Here is a 19,787-nt window from a genome sequence, read left to right as displayed (position 1 = left end):
GAATTTGTTGCTCGTCTTCCACTCAGTTTTAGTAGTGTGTGCTGAGACTATAGAAGATGTGTCATTGACAGAGAAGTCAAGGTATGAGTGTATGACAGTCTACTCGGACCACAGTGTTAATATTTTTAGTTATCTATGTCTGCAAACTCTACTCTACATGCTTGGGCCAGTTCAAAGGTTTCCATCCGATCACTAGACTGCTGGGCAACCTGGGAAAATCCTTTCCAGTTTTCACAAAATAAAGAATGAGAAATAACCCGAGAAGATAAAAATATCACTCAATACACTAGAATAAATTGTCGTGAGCAAATATCGTCAACCCGATATTCCAGCCCAAATCAAATACCATTAATACTTAGTAGTTGAGAATGCTCCCAAAGTGACCCGTCGCCACCCCTTTTTTCTCGAGATCCGACACATCAGATTTTTCATAAAAAAAGAATTCTACGCCTTTTTTTGGCGATTTCAATTGTTAAGAATCCAAAATAGATAAAACCTCTTTCCATGTTTTTTTCAATTCTACAAAACACTCCCAACTCTCAAAAACAAATTCATCTCTTCAAACCCTCTCTTATTCTTCTCTTCTTCAAGTAGTTAGATTTAAAAGATACTTCAAGCCTTTAGTTATGTTCTTCTCTAAACTGAAAGAAGCGACCAATACAGAGAGTATGGCAAAGAAAAAGAATGGGGAAGATTCAGCATGTAGCCAGAAAGCAGAAATCGATGGAGACAGAAAAGAGTCCAATTTCATTCAACTTCGGCATGGAGTTGTTGACGAGAGTTTTCCTAGCCGTGATAAAAGCGAGTTACTTTTAGAAAGAAGAAGAAAGGCATGATTTTCTATCTCTGAGCTGTTTATCATTTTTGTAATTTTTCAACAAAAGCGTAGATTGTGCATAACATACTATAAAAATCTTCATTCAGTTGAAGAAACAACTACCGAGCATCTATGTTTTATTGTTTTTGTAGTTGTGTAGTGGTGTATTTTTATTGCATACAAGCAGGACTGAAATGCAATCCCGAAAAATAACAAAGAAATAAGAGGCTTCTTTGGAATCACATGGTCTTTTTTCAGTGGCCCCATCTTCTCATTCTTCTTATTTTCCAAACCACCATTATCACCAACAACAACATAGTGTGAAGAAGATCGATTCAACTCAAATGGGCGAAGAAAATAATAATAAAGTAGTGATCTTTACCTTTTTTTTACTTTGCTTTGTTTTCAAGTTTATGGATGATTCCCCGATTTATGCTACAATTGCAGGAAATAAATTCAGTTTTTGTTGATGGGAATGATCAAGTTACGGGCCATATTATATCTACTACTATTGGATGAAAAATGGTGAACCCAAGCAGTGGGCAATTACTTGATTAACATGTTTTTATACTCTCGTTTAAGATTTAACAATTGATGCTTCTTCTACCGGACTATCGCCTACTACATGGCGAGCGTGTTGTGGGACTGGATCTTTTGGTATTGTCTTCCGTAAGCAAGTATTACTTATGTTCACTATGGCTCCATTGTACATGCCTCATTTTGGTCTAAAGTCGGTTTTTTACCTGCTAGGCAAAATGTTTGGAAGCCGGAGAGACTGTGGCTATAAAGAAAGTTTTTACAGACAAGCGTTATAAGAACCGCGGAGCTGCAGCTGATGCGCTCAATGGATCACCCAAATGTGGTCTCTCGAAACATTTGTTTCTTTTCCACGACATGCCTAAAAATGAGCTTTTCCTCGATTTAGTAATGGAGTACGCCCCTGAAAAACAGATATCGGGTTCGAGACACTATAGCAATGTAAATCGAGGATGCCCTCATATACGTGAAGCTTTATACGTGACGTATATGCATGACCTTATTTCCATGGAACTATCTCTGACTTTGTCTATTACTAATTAAACCCTGTTATGCAGATATTTAGGGGGTTGGCTTATATTCGTACTGTTCATGGAGTTTCTCACAAGGATGTGAAGCCTCAGAATCTTCTGGTATACATTTCTCTTCAAAAATTTATATTCACTAGAGAGACTATGTCGTTTATCCTACAAGCTATGCTTTTACGCCTTAGTGCTCTCTTATTTGCAATTAGTTGTTTATTTATAAATTGTTTCTATTCTGCTCAGCTTTATACCTGTTGAAGTAAAGCCATGCCTAATGACCTTGATGTCATCCGTATCAGAAAGCATGCACAATTACTAATGGTACTCAACTGTTTCAATTTACTTCAAGATACCTCTAAGGTGTACCGTGTTCAAACTTATTATAGATATATTTTTTACATATAGATTTATTTCAGTTTTGTTTCGTGTAAGCACCACTAAATTTGTTTTCAGAGCATAGATTTATTACTTCCAGCCTATGGATTTTAATTTTTATTTGTCGGCTGAAGGAGTGAGGATTAGTATATGGAGAAACATTCAATGTTGTACCCATTTCTATATTGAAGCAGCTTTGTTTCCCCACCTTAAGTTTTTCGATAGATGTACTATGTTTCTCAAGCAATATTTTGGGGCATTTGGATGTCGCTAAGTAGCTAAATCGTAAAATATTGTGATGAGACCGCTGAAATTGGAAGAATTTTAGCTATAGTTATTGAGATTAGAAAGTTTTGTAACGTAAGGACAAGGACTTTAGAAAACCGCCCAATTTTTATTTTCACAATGTTACACATTTAAAAGTTTTATGGTTTCGTAAAATGAAAATTCGGTTTTTCCTTTTTACTCATGGGATGTTAGTAAGAGCTCATATTGACAGGTATCCGACTTGCGAAGTTGTCTTGGATTTTCCCAGACAGATCAATTAGACGCCAAACATGTTGGTAGAGGTGATAGGTCTCCTGTATAATCCAAAAAAGGTCGCAGAGTTTCTAACCACTTGGCCACCCCAATACCCCCATGCACTTTACACAGGTCACTTGGGTTTTCTAAAGTCTCATTGTTATCAAAGCAGATGGACTTGCTGCGGGAAAAGGAGTTGTAGTTGCAATGACTTTGGAGGAGGCATATGAAGCTGTTGATTCAATGTTGGTTGAGGGTATATTTGGTTCTGCGGGTTGCTCTGTGGTTATTGAGGAATTTCTGGAAGGAGAAGAAGCTTTGTTCTTTGCCTTGGTGGATGGTAAGAATGCCATACCTCTTGAATCAGCTCAGGACCATAAATGCGTTGGGGATGGTGATACAGGACCCAATACGGGTGGAATAGGTGCATACTCGCCAGCACTAATATTAACCGTAAGAGTGAAGTCTTTGCTTATGAGTTTTATAATCCTACCAACAAAGGAAAGGAATGTCTGGCTGAAGGTCGCAAGTTTGTTGGGGTCTTGTATGCAGGGCTCATGATTGAGAAAAACAGAGCACCTAAACTAATCGAAAGTACAATGTGTGTTTTGGAGATCCGAGTGCCGGGTTAGTCATAACCCTAAGTTAACTTATCTCATCCGTGTTATTGTCAAGGTTCTTGAAAAGTACTAATGTTAGAGTTGATGCCACCATACATGCAAGGTAATGAACCTACTCTTATATGGGCTTGGTCCAGAATTTCCTCGGGTCAAAAGGCAACTCATTCATATTCAAAATCCATCATAAGTATGAATCGCTTGTGCGGCATGATAGGATGCTCACAACCCTTTCTTTGTGCAAAGAAGTTATAACAAATTATATGGTCGATTAGTTGCTCTAACTTCTAACTGTGATGGCACTGTTCCCATCAAAGAAAGAGCCTTACATGTGATTGTCGTTATGGTAGACTCCTCGCATATGCCAAGGTGACACATCATGAAGTCGTGCTGGGAATTGTACTTCCTGATGTTTTCTCATCGCCCAGCAGTCACCAAACTTAAAAAGAAAAAAATTATATAGATTACAGTGTCTATTGACCACAATTTCTTGCCAAGCCAAACACAATCGCAACCTCAAATGAAAATGATCATATTTCATATTCTGAGTTTTCATTATATAAATGTATCTGCCGTTCCTTGATTCTTTCTGCATGGACTGTTCAAACAGGTTCTGATGGTCCGGTTGGAATCTGATTTAGCACAAATACTACTTACGCAGTGGGTCTTCCTCATATGGGCAGGGTATGGAGTAGGAGAGTTGTTAAGGACATGACTTACTCTCAAGGCACTAATAATATAAAAGGAATTATTACTCTAGCAGAAGTAGCTGGTGTATAGGAGCGAATGACAAATTGTTTCTAGGTCATTCTAAGTAGATAAAACTTTAAATTTGAAAATAGTTGAGTTGCTAAGTTGCAACTGTTGGAGAATACCGAGTACAATAGGTTGGTCCTTAACACACGCATGCTAGCAAACCCACTATTTTAGTAAATGGAATACTGATTTTAGTAAGTTTTACTTTAAAATTTTTTTTTGCGCTTTTTGTCATTGCATTTGAACTTATGAGAATTTGATTGTCACATTCAGATAATTTTTTACTATTTCTACTTTTCATGTTTTTAACCAATGTTGTTTCTCATTGAAATTAGTTGTCTGTTGTTGATACTTGATTTTATATTGCAATGGTTTGCTATGTATCAAATTTTTTCCTTATTGTCCGTTTGTTATGGTTTGTATTGAGGAATTATTTTGATGGTATATACTCTTGGATCTTTTAGTATGTTGTCTCTAATGCTATCATGATTTGTGGTATCTATCTGAAAAACTCAATTGCAATTTGCTTTTCTCAATATTTGGATTTGAGTACTAATTTAAATGAGCGTTATTGGAGTCATCCGCTAAGAGTAAATTAACGAGGTTCAAAATTCCAAATGAACCCAATTCCAAATTAGTAAGTTCCGTGGACTTCCGCCCTCTGTCTACTATTATAAGAGTCATCTGCTAATGTACTTTTACAAATTGGCTGAGATATTTATTGATTTTGCTAAAGGTAGTTAGTCTGCGCCACCCAAGAAAACTAGGGAAGCTTTTGGTCTTGCTTTTTCCTTTAGATAATAGATTTCGTGTTTTTGTGGATGATTAAAGAGACTTAAATTTAGCTCATATTGCAATCATTTGTATATATATGTATGTGCTTAAGAAACTTAATAAATGAATGGCATAAAATCCATTAAAATTAGGATTTAAAAGAGGTTATGGGTTCCATTTTGCTCGGGGCCTTAGGGTTTTAATGTATTTAGTATCTATTCGAACTCAAGGAAAAATTAGTTAACAAACGTATCTTATATATGCATTATGTAAGGTTGTAAGCTAAAGAGCATCTATTTGGGTTATGTTTGCCCTCCCCTTTGTTCGTCTTTGTTAAATGGCTAACTGAATTTCTCTCTCTGTTGAATAATTAACTGAATGTATAAATGATTTTCTCACTCTGTTCACAGTGAGGACATCAATAGGTAATGGCACCATCAACCCTTTTCAATCATTCAGGTACTTTTGGTTTTGAAAATGGTGGATTTAGTAAGGCTTCAACTTCGGATGATGAGCCTGTGATTATACACAAGTAAAGAAAAGTAAGGTCCTCTACTCAAAATAGTGAAATTTTGTAGTTAAAAGCGTGATCATGTATTGTGTTTTAAAATGTGATCACATAAATTTCAGTTGGATTTTAAAATGTTCTTATTAATGCTAGATTTGTTGTCTTTTAATTAAGTTTATGAAATTGTTTGATAATCAGGTGATAATAGGAGTGGGTATTAACGTAGCATAGTTGTGGAAAACTCTCTGGCAAAATTTAGTGAACATGGATGATGAAACCACTTTCTCAAGCATATATCGATGCGTCTCAAGCATTTCTAAACACATGTATTACTAAAAAATTTCGAAAAAAATTAGTTAATGGAAAATTTGTTTTCCTCAAGAGATCATGTGTTATTGTTTTCCATATATTGCACATTATGTAATATTTTATATATGTTTATTAAATTGTGTTATATTTTGTAATGAGAAACTTTTATTTAATTGGTCATTCATAATCTTAGCATGACATTATATGGACTAAAGATATACTCTTTTACTATTCTGTGTAAATAATTACCATTTTGTTATATAATTACGTGATCTTTTTACTTATCGTCTAGCACAAAACCAATAAAACTTGCAGTTCTTTGTTGCCGCCATACTTTTAAGACCAATTGAGCAAAAATCATATGTGATAACTGATAACTTAGTCTTTTTAATGTTTAAATTAAATAATCTTTTAAATAAAAGCAATCCTCTTCCACTATAAATGTAGTAGCCCGGCTAAAGCCGGGCAAAATGGCTAGTATCATAAATAGCTCGAGATATATCTTGGCGATAAGTTCATATGTTGCGTGAATAAGCGGAAAAGGAAGGAGAAGAGGGGAATGGACACGCCAGATAGAATTGGGCACCACTATAACCGAGGACTATATAAAGTGATGATCGTGGAGAAAAAAGACAGATTCGATTCATTAGAGAAATATTTGTAAAACGAGAGAGAGAGAGAGAGAGAGAGAGAGAGAGAGAGAGAGAGAGAGAGAGAGAGAGAGAGAGCCTGTATCCGCCATTGTTAATCAATACAAAAGCTTAGCTGAGCTTAGCTTTATATCATTTCAATCTTGAATATTCATTCAAACATTAGTTCAATTTTAGTGATCTTAGAGAGTTTTCCCAAAACACTACATTGGCACCGTCTGTGATTCAAAGACAAAAAAATATTTTTATTTTCTTCTTTCTTTGAAGATCGAATCCAAGGGTAGAAGTTTTGAGATACCGAATAAGTGAGTGTGTTCAAGAAGATTATGTTAAGATCAATGAAGTTGTGTAAGGAGATATTCATTTTCTTGTCAAGATGCCTCCATAGTGTACTACAGTAAGTAAAACGATGATGGTTAATGAAGGGAGTACTTCTCAAGTAGCATCCAAGAATGAGGAAAGAAGAACAAGGCGATCGGTAAGTATGGTGGAAGAAGTAGATGAGTTACATGAAGAAGAGGTATCTTTAAAAGTATTGTTGAGAAGGTTGGAAGATTTGGAAAAGCAGAATAAAGTTTTAATGGCTGAAAACAAAGTTGTGAGAGAAGATAATGAGAAGCGTGCAGTAGATGCCATGTACGAGAAAGATGTCTAGGATTCGAGTTCAGGCACTCCAGTTAGGAGTGTAAAAAACCCGTTGACCCATCATCCGGTAGTGGTACCCGGTCTTCACCGCCACCCAAACCCCGACCGAAAACAGACACCGCCCGCCCCACCGTTTTTACAGCGGTCGGGCTATGGGGTGTAGGTTCTATGCTCAAAACCCGACCGCATCGTGTCAAAAGCCGTTGACCCAATCCCGTTGACCAAGCACAATTTCAAGACTCTAACTCTAATATTTTTGTATTTTGTTTATATTTTGTTTTAACTTTTGTAGGAATTTGGGAGATATGAATACAAACTTATGAGTTCAACATCAATTTCAAATATTCAAGTTTGAACATTTGGCAAATAAATATCAAAAGTTCAAATTCAACTTTCGAATTTTGGAGAAGATGAATCATTCATCCTTGTATTAATTTCGAATTCTTTAGTTTATATTTTATTATTTTGTACCATGGATCCTCGCTCCCATCTTCATTTTATCATGTTATGGAAAATAATCAATTTACAAATGGTAAATCACGAGAAAGAAGTTTCAAATTTGCAGATATGGTTTTGGGTTCAAGTTCAAGTTTTTTTATATTTGTTTATTTTTTTTATTGATTGATTCTATTTTTTTTTCTATGTTGTGAATTGAAAATATATTACTTGCAGAATTAGAAAGTTTTTTTTGGGTGAAATTGGGTTCAAATGATAATTTCCACCCGACCCGGATGACCCGCCCAAAACCCACCCCGTAAGCTAACCCAACAAGCCGGGTGATGGTACTAAGACATGACACTTCAACCCGCCCGCCGCCCGCCCGCCCGCCCGTCGGGAACCACTGGATTTGTAACCCCTAGACCCGCCCCCCGATCACTATTTGACCCGTGGTTGACCCGCCCGCCCAGATATTACACCCCTAACTCCAGTGGTGAGGAAGAGTCAAATCAAGGAAGTGAGAAAACCCACCTCAAGAGGTGCAATCGAGAATAAATCAACACCAAAGGTGGTGCAAAAAGAAGAGGTAAAACACCACCACTGAAGGAAATGGTACAGAGATGATGTAGAGGCAATTTGGGGACAAGCTCCCCGAAAAGGTATCAACCTCGATTCAGAATTGGCAGATGGTGTAAGTAGAAACCCGTTGAAAAAGGAAGTAGAGAGGGTGTCATTACCTCCAAATTCAAGAATCCAAAGTTCACCTAAAGATGATGGGATCGGCCGATCCCATGGACCATCTTTTTTAGCTATCGACATCAGTTCTCAATATACCATAGAACGAAGTATTGGGATTCGTATTATGTCGATCATTATCTTCGAGCCTTTAAAGGCAAAGCATTGAAGTGGTTATGTACAATATCCGAGGGGACCATTTTATGTTTTCGAAATCGAAGAAAGATTCCTCACCAATTATGGTCATCGAGGGTGAAGCGAAACAAGTGTTGGTTTTATTCCAGTTTGAAACAAGGGAAAAAAGGAGTCTTTGAAGGATTTCTTGGCGAGGTTCAAGGCCTAAACTCAATCGGTCGAGAGGATCGATGAGTTCGAAATGACAGCCGCCATGGCTTTCCAAATAGGGTGTGACCACGGATCATATATGCACAAATATCTCTTGCGAAAAGAAGTAAAAAGTCTACAAGAGTTGTAAGATAAAAACCCACAGAGATATTAGAGTGGAAGAAGGGATAAATGCAGCCACTATGCAATCTCTGTATTGTAAGTGTCGGAGACAGGAAAGAGAGACAAAGATAATGGAGATCGACATGAGAGTCGATATCCCTCGAGGTCAGATAACAAAAGACCTCAGGAGCATTATACAAATCAGGATAATTAACCACAACAAATAAGGAAATATGAGAGGACACTGAAAGAAGAGCTAGATCCCAGTAATTTTATCGCCATCAATTCCACACCGAAAGATATATTAAGGAGGATAGCAAAAGAAGTTTTCGTGACCTGGCCAAAATACACTCTCAGGGAGATGAAGGGCAGGCCTTACTGTCAATTCCACAAGATTGAGAACCATGAGACAAACAGGTGCTTGCAGTTATTAAAAGAAATTGATAGGCTAATGAAGGATGGGAAGTTGCGAGAGTTTAGGGCTAATGTCAAACCTGTAGAAACAACAACAATACCCAATAAGAAATATTTCAACAGTAAAAGAAGTGCTTGAGGTCAATGTCGAGCCTGTTCTAGTAAGTCAGAGTATGGTATCGGCTAGCATCCCAGGAGCAATTATGTTCATACCAGATGACATGTCTAAGGTTATGTTGCCGCATGATAACACATTATTAATCACTTTGCGTATCTCTAGATATGATGTGCAAAAGATACTCGTGGATTGTGGTAGTTCTGTAAATATTTTATTTTGGAAAGCATTCATAGGCATGGGTCTCAATGAGACTCATCTAAAGCCACTACAATTCAGTTTGTTCGGGGTTTAATGGAAGCTCTACCAAGCCCGTGGGGAAAATAAAATTGCCAGTTCGAGCGAGACCTCAGACAGTGATGACGAAGTTTGTGGTCATAAAGCATCACTCCGATCACAATGTAATACTTGGCAGAAAGTGGATACACTATATGCGTGATGTTCCAAGTACATTCTACTAGGTACTCAGATTTCCCACAGTGTATGGTTTGCACGAAATTAGGGAGGATCAGTTGGAGTCAGAAAAGTGTAATTTCGTCACTGTAAAAGGGATGATGAAGGGAAAAAGTCAGGACATTGGGGGAGTCTTGGAAAGCTCTAACGAGCAGTTATAGCAAGTTTTACCTACCGACTCCGATATGCAGATACATGAGCAGGTAAAGTTCACACAAGAGACGGTGGAAAAAATTAATATTGGTACAGGAGAAAGTGAGCGTCATACGTTCATTGGTACAGAAATGGCTGCCAATATAAGAAATGAGTTGATAGTTTGTTTGAAAGAGAATCATGATATTTTTGCATGGTCAATGTTAGACCTCATCGGTATCGACCCAGCTATATGTTCACACAAGTTGAATATGGAAGAAAATGCAACTCTGGTCCATCAAAAGCATCGAAAGGTTAGACCAATGTACAAAGAAGCGGTGCAAGCCGAGATACAAAAGATGTTAAATAATGACATAATTAGAGAAGTAGAGCATTCTCAATGGGTGGCAAACATAGTAATAGTGCCCAAGAAGGATGGTAGATTTCGAATTTGCGATGACTTTACCGATGTAAATAAGAAGTGTCCTAGATGCCATGGATAGATGAGTTGGTTGATCAAACAGTTGGTTTTGAATTAATCGGTTTTTTGCGATGGATATTCGGGATATTTTTAGATTTTAATGGTTATTATAGACCAACTAAAACGGCGTTCATCGTTAATGGAGGTATATCTTGTTTCATCGAATTCCATTTGGATTGAAAAATATTGGAGTCACTTATCAATGGTTAGTACAAAAAATGTTTAAGAAGCTCATCAAACGAATTGTCGAGGTCTATATCGACAATATGGTCATAAAGTCCATGAAAGCTGAAGATCTTGTGAAGGACCTCGACACTGTATTCTGAATATTGTGAGAGTTAAACATGAAGCTTAACCCAGAAAAATGTCAAGGTGAAGCATTTTACATTTGCGCCATATTATTTCTCAGGGTATCGGGCAAGCAGAAGCAACAAATAAAACCATTATGGATAATATCAAGAAGAAGCTGGAAGACAAGAAAAGTCTTTGGGTGGATGAATTAAACAGCATTCTATAGACTTATAGAACGACACCTCGAACTGCCACAGGTGAATCTCCTTTTACATTAGCTTATGGCACGGAAGCAGTAACCCCATCATAAATGGTGGTATCGACATCCAGAACCAAAGTCCTAATGAATGACCAAAATAATGAAGTAATGGCAGCAGAAGTCCTCAATCTCGAGGAAACAAGGGATCAAACAAGATTAAGGCTCGACACATACTATAGCCTTGACAGCTCTAACTTTCTCTTCATATACCAGTAGAGGACACCACATTGCCAAGAAAAACTAGGCTATCCGTGAGAAAACTACACTTCTTGAGGTTTACATACAACATATTCTCACGTAATACATTGAGAACTTCCCAGAAAAGATACAAGTGGCCCTCTTCGTTATGGCTGTAAATGAGGATATTATCAAAGTACACAACTACAAAAAACATACCAATAAATTGTTTTAATACCTGATTCATGAGGCGCATGAAAGTACTTAGGGCATTTGAGAGGCCAAATGGCATAACCAACCATTCATACAAGCTGTCTTTGGTTTTAAATGCAGTTTTCCATTCATCCCCAAGCCAAACACGGATTTGATGATACCCACTCTTCAAATCAATCTTTGAGAACACTTGTGAACCTTCTAACTCGTCCAACATATCATCCAATCTTGGAACAGGAAATTGATAGTGAACTATGATTTTGTTGATGGCGCGACTATCTATACACATTCTCCAAGTCCCATCTTTTTTCGGAGTCAATAGAGCTGATATTGCACATGGGCTCATACTTGGACAAATCATACCCTTGGACAACAACTTATCAACTTGAAGTATTGCATTCTCGTTTGGACTCGTTCTGTAATGTGGTAAGTTTGGCAAGCTTGAGCCTGGTACCAAGTCTATGTTGTGTTGGATGTTCCGCATGGGTGGTAAAACACTTGGAAGATCTTCTGGTACTAAGTCCTTAAATTCCTCCACCATAGTCTGAACTTTCGGGTAAACTGGCTCATTGGCTTTATTGTTTCCTTTGATAACAAGGGCATAAATTTCTCCAGTCTCTTTGGAATATTTCAAGAAATTACTAGATATTAAGAAATTATGCACCTTCTCTTTTGAAGCTTTGGACCCAACTGGATTTCCCATTGGAGCAAGGACAACCCGGACGCCATTCTTAGAAAATATAAAAGTGTTATGTTTCCCCCTATGGGTTGAATCAACATCATACTGCTTACGACCTTCCTAACAACATATGACATGCATTCATGTCCACTACATCACAAAGGACTTCATCTTTATAACGCACCACGATTGAAAAGGAAATCGACACCTAGAATCTACCCTTGTTTCGCCAACATCCTTGATCCAGCCAATTGAATATGGTGAAGGGTATTTTTCAAGAGCTAATTGCAGCTTATCAACCATCTCCTTGGAGACAATATTCTCACTACTTCCTTCATCAATGATCAAGTTACAAACCCGCCCATTAACCGTATTACACGGGTTTGGAAAATATTATGGCATTGTGGGTGCAGTCCATGATGTGGGGTAAGGAGTAATTTCCGAACTACAAAGGAAACTCCATCATCAGCATGTACTACTTCTTCTTTTTCTTCCAATTCAGCATCATCCAATTCATGTTCTTCGTCATGCGTGGTTAAAGTCACTTGGGCTATTTGGGGACAATGGTTTGACCGGTGTCCTGGCTGTCCACACCTATAACATTTATCATTGTATGATTGAGAATATGGATTGGTAGAGTGGTTAGGTGGTTTCAAGTACTAGTCCCCGTGTAAATTTTGGTTGGAAATTTCGCTAGGTGGCGTTGGTGGAGTAGAGGATTGCTGCATGGGTGTTTTTTCCCGGTCATTCTTTGGAAGGTGGAGGTGTTGTTAATGTTAGGGTCAATGTGAGGTTGATTTAGTGGTGTGTATGGTATGCTAGGGCCATGATTTTGGTCAAGGTTAGATTGAATGGGAGGTGTATATGGTCTGTTAAGGCTAGGATTTCAGTTTACTGGTCTCTCCATTATGGTTTCAGCCTTTAAAGCTAGTCTAACAAAGATCACTCAAGGGTAATGCGATCCGCAAGGTGATCCGATCTTGAATAGTGTACTTCAGTCCCGCTTAATGAACCTTGCCGTTTGTTGGGCATCCGACTCACTAAGGTCATTGCGTGAAGCCAATCTATAAAACTCAGTAGTATACTCATCCACTGTGCAATAACCTTGTCGACAATTATGATATTGTGATATTATGATATCTACCACGTAACATCCGTTTCATTTTAATCCAAGTTTTAATAGGAGGTTTGCCAACATGAGTACGAGACAATTGAATTTGATCCCACCATGTTGAAGCGCCAGCCTTCAATTTGTAGGCAACATACTTCACTCTCTTTTTATCAGGAATTTCCGTGAACTCAAAGAACTTTTCTACTTCAGACAACCAGTCACTGAAATCTTCCATGTGAAGTTGCCCATTAAATGAAGGCAGATCCATCTTCACTTTGAATTCACTCCCCCTTTCTCTATAGTAATCATCTCTTTGAAAATTCCTCCTCCATCGTTGATTCCTCGGAAGTTCTGCCAAATTTTCCAATTCCTCATCACTAGAATCACCGCCATACGTTACAACACTACACGTATATTTTCAGTCCTTACTTCTTCCCTACGAACTCCATTTTCATTCCTTACTTCTTCCCTATGAACTCCAAGATTGACACCCCTTTGCGGTAGTCGCAGATCGGGTGTTGTAAGGTTGGTTAAACCCGCCACCAAAGCCTGAATTTGACGCTGGGTTTGCATTTGAGACTCTACTAGCCACTCAACCATGTCGAGAGTTCTTTGAACCACGTTGGAAGAAACTCTCTCACCACCATTAGAAGTCATCACACCAAGAGAAAACCTAGACTCTGAATACCAATTAGCAGAAGTGTTGAATTGTAGATCACGTCTTACAATTCGATTGTTAGGCTTGAATCCACAAGAAACACTCTTGAAATATCAAGAACAAATAATTTAATTTTATGGAATTTTATTGATAATTGCATAAAAAAAATCCATTACAATGAGAGTGTCTTTATATATAATAGACACTAATTCACATAAATAACTTACCAGGGACACTTGATAGTTTATTATAGACTGCATTCTAAAAACATATAATTCTAACTACTAATAATAACTGCTAGTAACTGAATTCTATTAGAAATTAGTCTGCAGATAACTGAATTCTGCCTGAATTCAGTCTTAACCTACATCATTGGGTATCCAACACGTTGGGGTAAGACTGGAATCAAACCAACGTAGTTCTGGGGCTGACTTTTATAGACGCTACGAGTGTGTAGTTGGTAGAATACGTGTGGTGGTATGGACATGTGTACTACTAGGATAAACGACACGTCCTCACAAGCTGCACGTGTGTGATGGTTCAAAGTATTATGTTGTTTGAGCTGGTGTAGGAAGAGTGTGGTTAAAGAGATAATAATGGTTTTGATTTGAGTGTTGCAGCAGATAAATGTCTGATACCAATGATAGCAATGATGAAGGTAGTAGGTGGTAATGTCACGAGATGGAGTTGAGTGACAAGTCACTAGTAGTGAATTGTTGTTGTCGGGAGTCTTGCCGACCGCTTGCATGTCTAGAGTCGAATAACGTTGGCGGAGTGTTTGCTTGTGTGCGTGTCACGTGTATAGGATGTATTGTGAGGTGGTATGTCTGGAGTCGTTATGAGTTGGTGGAGTCTTCGTAGATGTCGGGATCGATTTCGAGTAGGAGGTCCCTTACACTGAGCATCAAAAACATTCACATCATTCATGCAAACCCGACAAGCAAGAGATCATTCACTATTCTGATAGCATCCGGGTTTGTTGTCGGCTTTTCAAGGAAAAAGCTATTCAATGATACTTCAATTATTAAACACATTACTTACTCGGGGCTATAACTTAAATATGTGGAACGCATTGACTACATCTATTAATTCATTCGTCCTCAATTTTTAGGTGGGATTCAAAGAAACATCGAAAGGTGGGAAACATATCGTATGGACCATGTCAACACATCAGACATTGGAAAGGAGAGCACATTTAGGGAATTCAAATAGACATCACACAGTACATAGTACATTACAACAGCTGAAATTAAACACAAAACCAAAACCGATCAGACACACTAAATCACTAGTGCATCACGCATCCCCCGAAAATTACCCCCAATCATGAGCAAGCTCTCGGTCTTCATTTTTTCCAGCTTCTCAAGCTCCGTTCTTGCCATTTCAATTTCCTTTTCCCGCTTTACTATTTTCCTATTACAGCTTTCCATAACTATAGGCAAGATAGTGTTTGATTTGTTTATAGCATTTATTCCATCATTCATGCTCTCCCTCAATATACGTTTGTGGCCAATGGATCGTCTTTTCGTTGACTTGTTGTTGTAACACACAAGGATGGCGATAGACAAAACCAAACACACAAAAGACACTATCAATGAAGTTAACAACAAACTCCTACTCCAATTTGGAAGCCTCTTACTCTCATGGGCAATGGAATAGCATCGAGATTGCGGATGCTAAGGGCATCACCAATGCAGGCCCTCAAAATAGAGGGCCACATCAGCAGTTTAAAGGTTTGGTTGAAGGAGAAGCATCAAATGAAGGACCTCTAAACTAGAGGATCAAGCGGTAGCGACTGGAAAAACAACTTTAAAATTTCGAGAAACTCAAGCAATCAAACCCGACATCGGCCTGGTGGCAAAGTTTGGCCCTTGTATAAGCGGCCGGAGTTGAGTAGGTTGTTCGAAGTCTCGTATGCAGCAAAATTTAATCGTTTCAGTTTGTTTTACAAAATAAAAGGTCATATGCTTAATGGGCTCCTCTAAAAACATCTATAGATATGAAGATAGATATCCGGGATGGTAAAATGGAGGCCTGTTTAGGGGCTGCGTTGGAGGGCTGTTTTCTGGATTGGTCCTTCAAATTTGAAGATAAAGGCCCGTATCCAGGCCCCATTGGTGATGCCCTAAATGTAACAAGGAAGCCAACATGTCTATAACTGAAGCAACCCCTAGCAAATTATACAACTTCACCCCTTCATTGTAGAGGACTCTCATTGCTTTTAAGAAACTTAAAGTCGATGACAACACCACTATGAATATATTGACAATGGCCATTGATTGGACGGCTTTCTTCATTTCTTTCTTGTCAAATATAGCTGTGACGAGTAGAATAACCATAAGAAAAACCCCAACACTCTCTGTGAAAAGCTCATAAAATATTTTCGTTCCAATGAGTTCCAACTTGGACCTCTTAATGAGTTCGATTTCTGCAACCCCCCCCCCCTAAATAGAATAATATACATGAATTTAATACACCCTTACCGTTGGTGGTGGTTTAGCTTGGATGTTTACCCCTAGAGTCCATAAAAAAATTAATTCCCCCAACCCATAAATGAAAGAGAAGTCCATAAATAAACTCCTAAAAAACAAACTTACCAGAGTTCTTCTCTCCAATTTCTCTCGCTCTTTGTTTAACTCCTCACTCTGTTTTGCCAATAGCTCCCTTTCTCTTCCCAACTCCAGACGAGCTTCTTCTTCCCGAGCACTACCGGAATTATCTCCTCAGTACTCATTTCGAAAATCACTTATCTATCTTTCTTTTTCCTCTTGTCATCCTCCTCTTCTTTTATAGGCAAGAGGTAGAATAATAGTACTTGTTTGTTGCTTTCGCTTTTTCAATCACTAATTTGTTTCTTCCCTCTCTTTCTCTTTTTCAATATTTGTTTGAATTTTCTTTCTTTTCTTTTGTTATATATATTAAAAAACCTAAATAAGATGTATATGATTTACAATTTCTAGATTCATCATCAGTCATCACTGGGTATATACTATTTTCTCTTTGTTAATTAATGTTCAATCGCATATATTTCAGCTACACTCACATAGTATTTTGAGAACTATGGAGGAGTAACCGCTTTGATCAATGCACCGCATAGTTCGCGATATTTTGCGATAAATATCCATATTTCAACAAAAATATATAAATATCACGATATGTTTAGAGATATATAAAACTGCAAATATCCACAATATTTCAATGATATTTGTGATATTTAGTAATATTTAGTGATATTTTGGGTAGGTAACAATTTTATTTAATATTTATTATTATATTTCAAATAAATATAAATTATATGTCATGATATATCAAGAAATATCCATAATATCCACAATATTTTATATATATCCACGATATATGCATATAAAACAATGTCAAATATCTCCAAAGAGAAGGATATATCCACGATACATATCCATAAATCAGGGATCAATATTTTGCCATATCCTGATATTTTGTACTATGATGCACCGTACCAACTGCTTCATTCCAATGTTCATAATGGTATTTAATTTTCTAAATTTTATTCTTTTTTATTTTGTATTGCTAATTAATGTTTAATCGCCATGTTTTGTAACTTTGAGTATGAAACAAAAATTCCCAAAAAGAGAGTAAGTCAGACCGATCAGTAACAGAGACAAAATAGATCAAAACAAAACCGAGATATTGTGGTTTATTTTGAAGTTGATTTATGCTCACATGATCAATAATAAAAACTTCATACATCAAACTTAATTTTCCAATTAGATACTATGTTTGTACATGTGGTGAAACATATTGGACCACTTATTTTGGTAAGAAGATTGAAAAAGGAAAGCGGCGTACGATTTTCATTAGCTAATAAGCCAATCAACAAAAAAATTCAAAAGGGATGGCACATGATTTTCCTCACTCTTGTACGTCTGTATTTGTTGCTTCTGTCCTTAGTCCTTACTCCGTAACTCAACATTCCTCTCACGTTATTGTGATCCAAGTCCCATGTATGATGTAACCTCCTCCAAAATGGCCTAGCTCCCAATCATTTCATTATTTTGGGATCGGCCCAACATTTTTTTCCCCTTCTTTATAATTTATTTATAGAATTTAAAGCTCCACAAACTCACACGAGCTTATTACTTAAACTGCCAAATAGGACGTGGACATGTAATTAGGATTCATGTAATGTAATTCATGCCTTAAAGGAATTGTTTGTGACACACATCAATATTTAATCCCAGAAGTCCAAATTAACTAGAAGTCATTATATATAATTCCCCAACCCATAAATGAAAGAGAAGTCCATAAATAAACTCCTCAAAAACAAACTTACCAGAGTTCTTCTCTCTCTCCAATTTCTCTCGCTCTCTGTTTAACTCTTCACTCTGTTTTGCCAATAGCTCCATTTCTCTTCCCAACTCCAGACAAGCTTCTTCTTCCCGAGCACTAGCTGGAATTATATCCTCAGTACTCATTTCGAAAATCACTTATCTTTCTTTCTTCTTCCTCTTGTCATCCTCCTCTTCTTTCATAGACAAGAGGCAGAATAATAGTACTTGTTTGTTGCTTTCGCTTTTTTCAATCACTAATTTGTTTCTTCCCTCTCTTTCTCTTTTTCAATATTTGTTTGAAATTTCATTATTTTCTTTTGTTATATATATTAAAAAACCTAAATAAGATGTATAGGATTGACAATTTCTAGATTCATCATCAGTCATCACTAGGTATATACTATTTTCTCTTTGGTTAATTAATGTTCAGTTGCATATATTTCAGCTACACTCACAGAGTATTTTGAGAACTATGGAGGAGTAACCGCTTTGATCAATGCACCGCATAGTTCGCGATATTTTGCGATAAATATTCATATTTCAATAAAAGATATATAAATATCACAATATGTTTAGAGATATATAAAACTGCAAATATCCATGATATTTTAATGATATTTATGATATTTGTGATATTTTGTAATATTGTGCGGTATTTTGTGTATGTAACAATTTTATTTAATATTTATTATTATATTTCAAATAAATATAAGTTATATATCATGATATATCAAGAAATATCTATAATATCCACGATATTTTATATATATCTATGATATATGCATATGAAATAATGTTAAATATCTCCAAAAATAAGGATATTTCCACGATACATATCCATAACTCAGGGATCGATATTTTGTCATATCCTAATATTTTGTACTGTGATGCACCGTATCAACTGCTTCATTCCAATGTTCATTCCAATGTTTATAATGGTATTTAATTTTCTAAATTTTATTATTTTTTATTTTGTATTGCTAATTAATGTTTAATCGCCATGTTTAGTAACTTTGAGTATGAAACAAAAATTCCCAAAAAGAGAGTAAGTCAGACCGGTCAGTAACAGAGACAAAATAGATCAAAACAAAATCGAGATATTGTGGTTTATTTTGAAGCTAATTTATGCTCACCTGATCAATAATAAAAACTTCATACATCAAACTTAATTTTCCAATTAGATACTATGTTTGTACAAGTGGTGAAACATATTGGACCACTTGTTTTGGTAAGAAGATTGAAAAAAGGACAGCAGTCTACGATTTTCATTAGCCAATGAGCCAATCAACAAAAAAATTCAAAAATGATGGCACATGATTTTCCTCACTCTTGTACGTCTGTATTTGTTGCTTCTGTCTTTGGTCGTCCTTACTCCGTAACTCAACATTCCTCTCGTGTTATTGTGATCCAAGTCCTATGTATGATGTAACCTCCTCCAAAATGGCCTAGCTCCCAATCATTTCATTATTTAGGGATCAGCCCAACATTTTTTCCCCTTCTTTATAATTTATTTATAGAATTTAAAGCTCTACAAACTCACACGAACTTGTCAAATAGGACGTGGACATGTAATTAGGATTTATGTAATGTAATTCATGCCTTCAAGGAATTGTTTGTGCCACACATCAATATATATAATCCCAGAAGTCCAAATTAACTAGAAGTCGTTATAAAAATTTGGCACCTATCCCGACTAAAAGACGAAAAAAACCAGGGTATTCGTTATGTGTTTTCGACCACGCTCCAAAATCAAAAATTCCCAAAGACAAGCTAAGTCAGACCGGTCCGTAAGAGAGACAAAATAGATCAAAACAAAACCGAGATATTGTGGGCCCTTGCACTT

Source organism: Coptis chinensis, chromosome 8 (assembly GCF_015680905.1).
Source record: "Coptis chinensis isolate HL-2020 chromosome 8, ASM1568090v1, whole genome shotgun sequence".
Lineage (NCBI taxonomy): Eukaryota > Viridiplantae > Streptophyta > Magnoliopsida > Ranunculales > Ranunculaceae > Coptis > Coptis chinensis.
Note: the sequence above shows the minus strand (reverse complement) of the source record.